Raw genomic sequence first — 6,649 nt, 5'->3', positions numbered from 1 at the left:
AGCCATTTGACGCATGGTGGTGATTCTGATAAATGTCTTAGTTTTAGCTTGTTATTCAGTTCTTAATGTTGTTTTTGCTAGTTTCAGGTGTTGAGACAATTCCCTGGTTTTATCTAGTTTCAAGGGCTTTGTCATTCTGTGGGCTCTCTTTAATCATTAATAAATTCTGATTCCTTAACTATCAAAAAAAAAAAAAAAACCTTAATTACACTGGTTTGGTTGATCAATGCATGTTTAATTTATTTTATTGATTTTTTATATGAAATGCAATTCGTGATTATAACTATAATTTTTACGTTATTGATATTTGGTAAAAAAAAATTTTTAATTGACCTCATAAGAATACAAGCATCATATTATAAAATTTATAGCTAGTATGTGAAAAATTGAACATTTTAATACTACTATTATAGAGAGAAATCATTCTTTACCAAGGCGCAAGTTATTCTTTACAAAGGGAATGACAGTGACTTGTCAGGCATGCGGTAATGTCTCATTACCGTTTGGGAGAGAATAAAGGAATTGAAAAATATAAACGGAATATGGATTGCTACGCTGTCCTTTTTAAGCCAAATGTTCGATGTACGCATTCTACATGTTGCACTATATATAAATACAGTTCCAGTTTCTACTTTGTGTCACTGTAGTTCTTAGAAGTTTCCTTAAGATATTACAGACATTGAGATATAGTAAGTTAAAGATTTAAAGTGAGAGAGATGGGAAGTTTGCAGCAGCAGCAACAGCAAGGGAGTGATATTTCACTTCCTCAATCATCGGGTAGTGGAAGCAACCGCATAGCTGCTATCGATGTGGAGGAAACAACCCCACAATCCTTCTGTGGTAGCAACAGCAAACGTTTTGATCATGATGACCCAAAACATGATCAGGTCTGGTTTCTTTTTAGAATTTGATACACTAGTTTCTTAACTTCATTGATTCATATATAGCTTATGTATTTTGGTTTGTGATTGGTCTTTTTTGTTGTTTAGAAACCTGGATGGAGAAAGTTTTTGTCATTTGTAGGCCCTGGTTTCCTTGTCTCAATTGCTTATCTTGATCCTGGCAACCGTAAGTCACCTCTCGGCTCCCTCCCTCCATCAATCATTTTCTATGTTTGCAACTTATGATCATCATCTGATTGGCGTCGTGTCACAGTGGAAACTGATTTGCAAGCAGGAGCCAACCATAAATATGAGGTAAATTCAAGAGAACAAAAACATTAGAAAGTCTTTAATTGAATGCAAGAATATTATGCTAATTTGGCTGTCATATATGTTGCAATTTTCAGCTACTGTGGGTGCTTTTCATTGGAATGGTCTTCGTTCTCATAATCCAGTCTCTTGCAGCAAATCTTGGAGTCAGCACCGGTAATTAAGTATCTCATACTAATAATTAATCAACTTCGTTTCTGATATAATCAATTCTGAGTTACTTCTTTCTTTCAGGCAAGCACCTATCAGAAGTGTGCAGGGCTGAGTACCCAAAATTGGTGAAGTATTGCCTATGGTTATTTGCAGAAATTGCTGTCATAGCTGCTGATATACCTGAAGGTTTCTTATTGTTTCAGTTACCAAATTGTTCACTAATTTAACTTCTGCAACATACAGAATAAGTTTGCATGTGTTATATAAGAGGTTCAAGGCAAATAATCAAACAGAATTATTTTATTCATTAAAATTAGATGAATTTAGTTGAAAATCCCAAGTCAAAACAAGGAATGAAGAAACATATAATTTTATAGTATGTGTATATATATTTTGTATATGCTCTACATGTTTTGATGCATTTATTTGTGGCAGTTATTGGGACAGCCTTTGCACTAAATATACTGTTTCACATCCCTGTGTGGATTGGAGTTCTCTGCACTGGTTTAAGCACCCTCCTCCTCCTTGGCCTGCAAAGATTTGGGGTAATATCCTTGTATGAACATTTAATTTGGAATAGGAAAGTATAAAAATGTCGTTTCAAGGGCAAAATTAATTGTTTTCTTCTAACTATATAATATAATTAAAAAAATTAATTAAAAAGTGAGACATACTGATTTTTTAATTGTACTTATAGAGTAAAAAACTTTCACTGGAATTATATAAAAACAAACTCAAATTATAATGTAGTTAAAACCCAAATTACGGTTTTTTCTTATGAAGTAAGGGTAAACATATACTATATAATTAAGTACTTTTCTTGTAGCCTACACGGTTGATTATTCTACTTTTCAGAACGTGAGTTAAATTAGGCACAAAAATATAAATAAATTTTAGTAATTAAATTATTGTATATATATATATATATATTGATTTCAACTTATTGATAAGAACTTGTTTATTACTTTAATTTCAATTTGAAGGAAGACAGAATTAATTGTAGATTAATATGGACTAGAATATATTTAATTTATGGTTAAAATACAAAAAAAAAAAATTTTGAACTATTTTATTTTTAAATAAATTTTTATATTTTTATTATATCTAAATAAATTGTTATTTTTTTATTTGTATCCAATTAAAATTTTATTTCAAATGAAATATTAATTTATATTAAAATTTTATTTAAGTACAAATTAAATATTAAAAATTTTTTTGGGTATAAATTAAATGTTAAAATTATATTTTAATGTAATTTTAAATAAAATAGTAAAATTTTATGGGCTTTTTTTTGTTATTTTAACCTTAATTTAACGTATCTTGATTCTTGACAAGTGCTTTTATTTTACGATTATGACCGCACATCCTTGTCCCATGTCGGATCGACTGTTATATCACACTTCTAACTAAGATTATTTACGAAAACTTTTGTGTGTTTTCATTCCTAGGTCTAACATAAAATTATACAAAAGAAGCACAAGTTTTTTTTTTTCAATTTTGAGTTTTTTATTAAAAAAACTTATTAATTTTTACCCTTTCAACCACAACTTAACTTTGCTGATATGTTGTCATTTTTTTTAATGAAAATGTTGTCATGATTAATTATAATAGATATATTTATAAGTATTAGTGGCTTATGTTTTTCTTTTGGCTAATGGTATTAAAAATCTCTTACTTATAATTAAAAAATTAATTCAAATTTTTTTATTTTAATCAATTAAATTTTTAATATTTAATTGCATCCAATCAAACCTTTTTATTTGGATAAAAAAATTAATACCATTAATTTTTTGTTAATTAAGATAAAATTTTATATGATATCAATAAAATAACTAAAAGTTTATCATATTGTGCAATTAATGTACCTGAAAATTAAATATAATTTTTTTCTTCTCTATTTTCTCTCTTCCTCTCTCTAAGATCACTTTAAAAACTCAATTGATTATAATTAAAAAATTAATTAATTCAATTTTATCACGGAATTAAATTTCGTCTAATCAAATGTTCAATTAAATCAAAATGAAGATTAAAACTTTGATTGATTACATAATAAAATATTAAAGACTTAAATGATTATTAAATTATAATTTAAAGACTTTTTATTTTTTAATTTTTTTTATTCAATGAGTGAAGTAGCAAAAAATCTAAGAAGTTTTAATGAAAGAAAATTAATATATAATTTACTTTGATTATAATGTTAAAGTAATAAATATTAAATTTTTGTAGTTTTATTTCAAATTAGACCCCTTCACTTATAATCAATTGATTTTAAGTTACATACTTAATATACTATCATAATCAAGATTTTTTGCTATTATCATTTCTAAATATATCATATGATAAATTTTTTTATCTCTATTTATATTTGATAGAGGCATATTAAAATAATAAAATTTTAATTTTTTATAATTTTATATTTAAATTGAGTCTCTCCACGTACAATCAATCAATTTTAAGTTGTATATTTAACATATAAAATTGACAAAATAAATAACTAAAAGGGTTTTGTCTTAAAATTTTGATTATCAAGCATCTCTAACTTTGTTTTTCTTGATTTTTTGTATCAGATAAGGAAGCTGGAAACGTTAATAGCAATGATGGTATTTGTAATGGCCGGATGTTTCTTCGGGGAAATGAGTTAGTAAAACCTCCAGCATCTGGCGTGATTAAGGGCATGTTTGTGCCTAATCTTGCAGGCCAAGGAGCCATTCCGGACACCGTTGCCCTCTTGGGCGCCATTGTTACACCGTAAGATCAGTAACTTTCTTCTATTCTATATATAACAAGGAACAATGGAAAATGCTAAATGTAGCGACTTTTTTTGTCCGAACATAATCTGATTTCAAAAGAAAAACAAATGCTTTATAGTTACATCAATTTCGAGTGGAAAACTCGATTTTTCGTTCTAATAGCAATGAATTCAAGGAAATTTTTTCTAATTCGATGGAAAACCAGATTTCCAATTCCAGCTGGAATGAATTCAGGGAAACTTTTTCAAGTATAAAGGCTGGAACAGGAGAATCTGACAAGCTGTCATTCTCTTAATAATTTCTTTCGGACATTAAAAGTCGAAGCATTAAAAAATTCAATTAAATCTAATAATTCTTTTGCAGTAATAACTTTATTATAGTACTTCTCAAAAGGCACAATCTCTTTCTTCACTCTGCTCTCGTGCTCTCTAGAAAAGTATCTAAGACTGTTCGAGGCATCAATGTAAGTCAAAATAAACAAATTCTTTGAGACATGTAAAATTAATATTATCTAATATTTACATTTTAATTAAGTTGATTTATGCAAATATTTTATTATTATCAAATAAATTTAAGATTTAAATATCAATATATAATAATCATTGTAATTTTCTTTAATTCCAAAATATATATATTTATAGTGATTTGAGATTTTAATTTATGATTAAACAAAATTTCAAGTCGAGACATCACTTTCCAACTTACACAAATTATTTATTGACATAGAAAATTATTTAAATAGAAATAATGAATATTTTATGTTTTTCAACAAAGCTAATGATGGGTTACTATAAATCATCTCGTCATTATCATACAAACGTAGTACACTTTGATTAGAAAAGTAAAATTGAATTTTTAAAATTTGGTTAGCAATTAAAAATTTAAGCAAAAATGGTCTCATTTATAATTTGGAAAAAAAAAATCATTATGATGTTGTAATAATGCGCTAGTTCTGGTTTGATCATGTGCTATTTTTTCTTTGTTATTGTCTTTAATTTGATCAGGCTGCCCGTAGATTTTACCTGATAGAGACGGGCGTTGCGTTGTTTGTGGCGTTTTTGATCAACCTATCGGTTGTTTCAGTGTCGGGCACCGTCTGCGCAGCCGATAATCTTTCGAGTGATAACCAAGATCGATGCAACAATGTTAACCTCGACTCTGCTTCCTTTCTGCTCCAGGTCTTAAATTACTAGCACAGTAATATTTATTAAGAAAAAAGGTACAATTAGGAGCTAGGCTAATATTCCTAATTAACAAAAACAAAATTCTATGATTTTTGCTATTGCAGAATGTGTTGGGAAAGTCTAGCTCAACCCTTTATGCCATTGCACTTCTTGCCTCGGGGCAAAGCTCTACCATTACAGGCACTTATGCAGGACAATTTATCATGCAGGTCTTACAGATTAAACCTTCTTAAATTTTATGTTACTAATTTAATGACACTTAATCTTTATTATTGATGATTCTTTCAGGGTTTCTTGAATCTTAAAATAAAGAAATGGATGAGGAATTTGATGACTAGGTGTATCGCTCTTACACCTAGTCTTATAGTGTCCATCATTAGTGGATCTCATGGGGCCGGAAGACTAATCCTCATTGCATCGGTCAGAAAATGACTAAAATTGATTTATCAGTATATATATTCATGCAATAATCCATGTTTTAAGCTACACTAATTGTACTTTTTATATGGATTTTGCAGATGATTCTTTCATTTGAGCTACCATTTTCTCTGATCCCACTTCTTAAATTCAGTAGCAGCTCAGCCAAGACGGGACCATACAAGAATTCCATATATGTGAGTAGTAGATCAGCAGGACCGTTTATGTCTTCTTTAATTTCCTTTTTCTGGTCTGTTCTGTTCTTATTTATATTTTAGCTAATCATATCTTTGCTTTGCAGATCACTGTGATTTCATGGATTTTAGGCCTTGGAATCATCGGCGTCAACATCTATTACCTAACCACAGCCTTTATAGGTTGGTTGATTCATAATAATTTACCAAAAGTTGGGAATGTATGCATAGGAATCATTGTATTTCCTCTCATGGCAATATACATCCTGGCAATCATCTATCTAACCTTCCGAAAAGACACTGTTGTAATATATATCGAGCCCGAAAATAATGACCCAGCTATCCAAGCTCGGTTGGAAAGTGGGCTAGGCAACACTGACAAGTCCTTCGAGGCTGACAATGTTCCTTACAGGCAGGATTTAGCTGACATCGCACTATCAGAGTAGGTAGTTTCTGATCTCTCAAAACAAGTTTGACGACCAACTAATTTGTTAAGGTCTGATAGAGGAGCTTGTCTACTTGGGGAGTCGTATGATGAAAATGTTTAGAAGCACGTTTGGAAGTTTAATTTTGACTTTTTTTTCTCTTTTTCTTCTTGTATATAGTTTAGTAATGTAATGAATAAAGATGATCTCTCGCTTAAAAGTCTTTCAAGCCGTAGTTCCACTATTCTTCCACATTTTTTTCCTTCCAATATTTTACCTTATTTCTTCTCAGATATATGCTGCTATTTCTTTACC

General features: G+C 29.3%; 1 pseudogene; it reads left to right on the top strand.

Moving 5' to 3' along the window:
• Nucleotides 1-716: 716 nt before the first annotated feature.
• On the top strand, nucleotides 717-6,386 carry LOC111301754 (metal transporter Nramp7.2-like; annotated as a pseudogene).
• Nucleotides 6,387-6,649: the final 263 nt, after the last annotated feature.

The sequence above is a fragment of the Durio zibethinus genome, chromosome 3, assembly GCF_047325235.1.
Source record: "Durio zibethinus cultivar Kanyao isolate XHJ-2024 chromosome 3, ASM4732523v1, whole genome shotgun sequence".
Taxonomy (NCBI): domain Eukaryota; kingdom Viridiplantae; phylum Streptophyta; class Magnoliopsida; order Malvales; family Malvaceae; genus Durio; species Durio zibethinus.
Note: the sequence above shows the minus strand (reverse complement) of the source record. Positions and strands in the feature narration are given on the sequence as shown.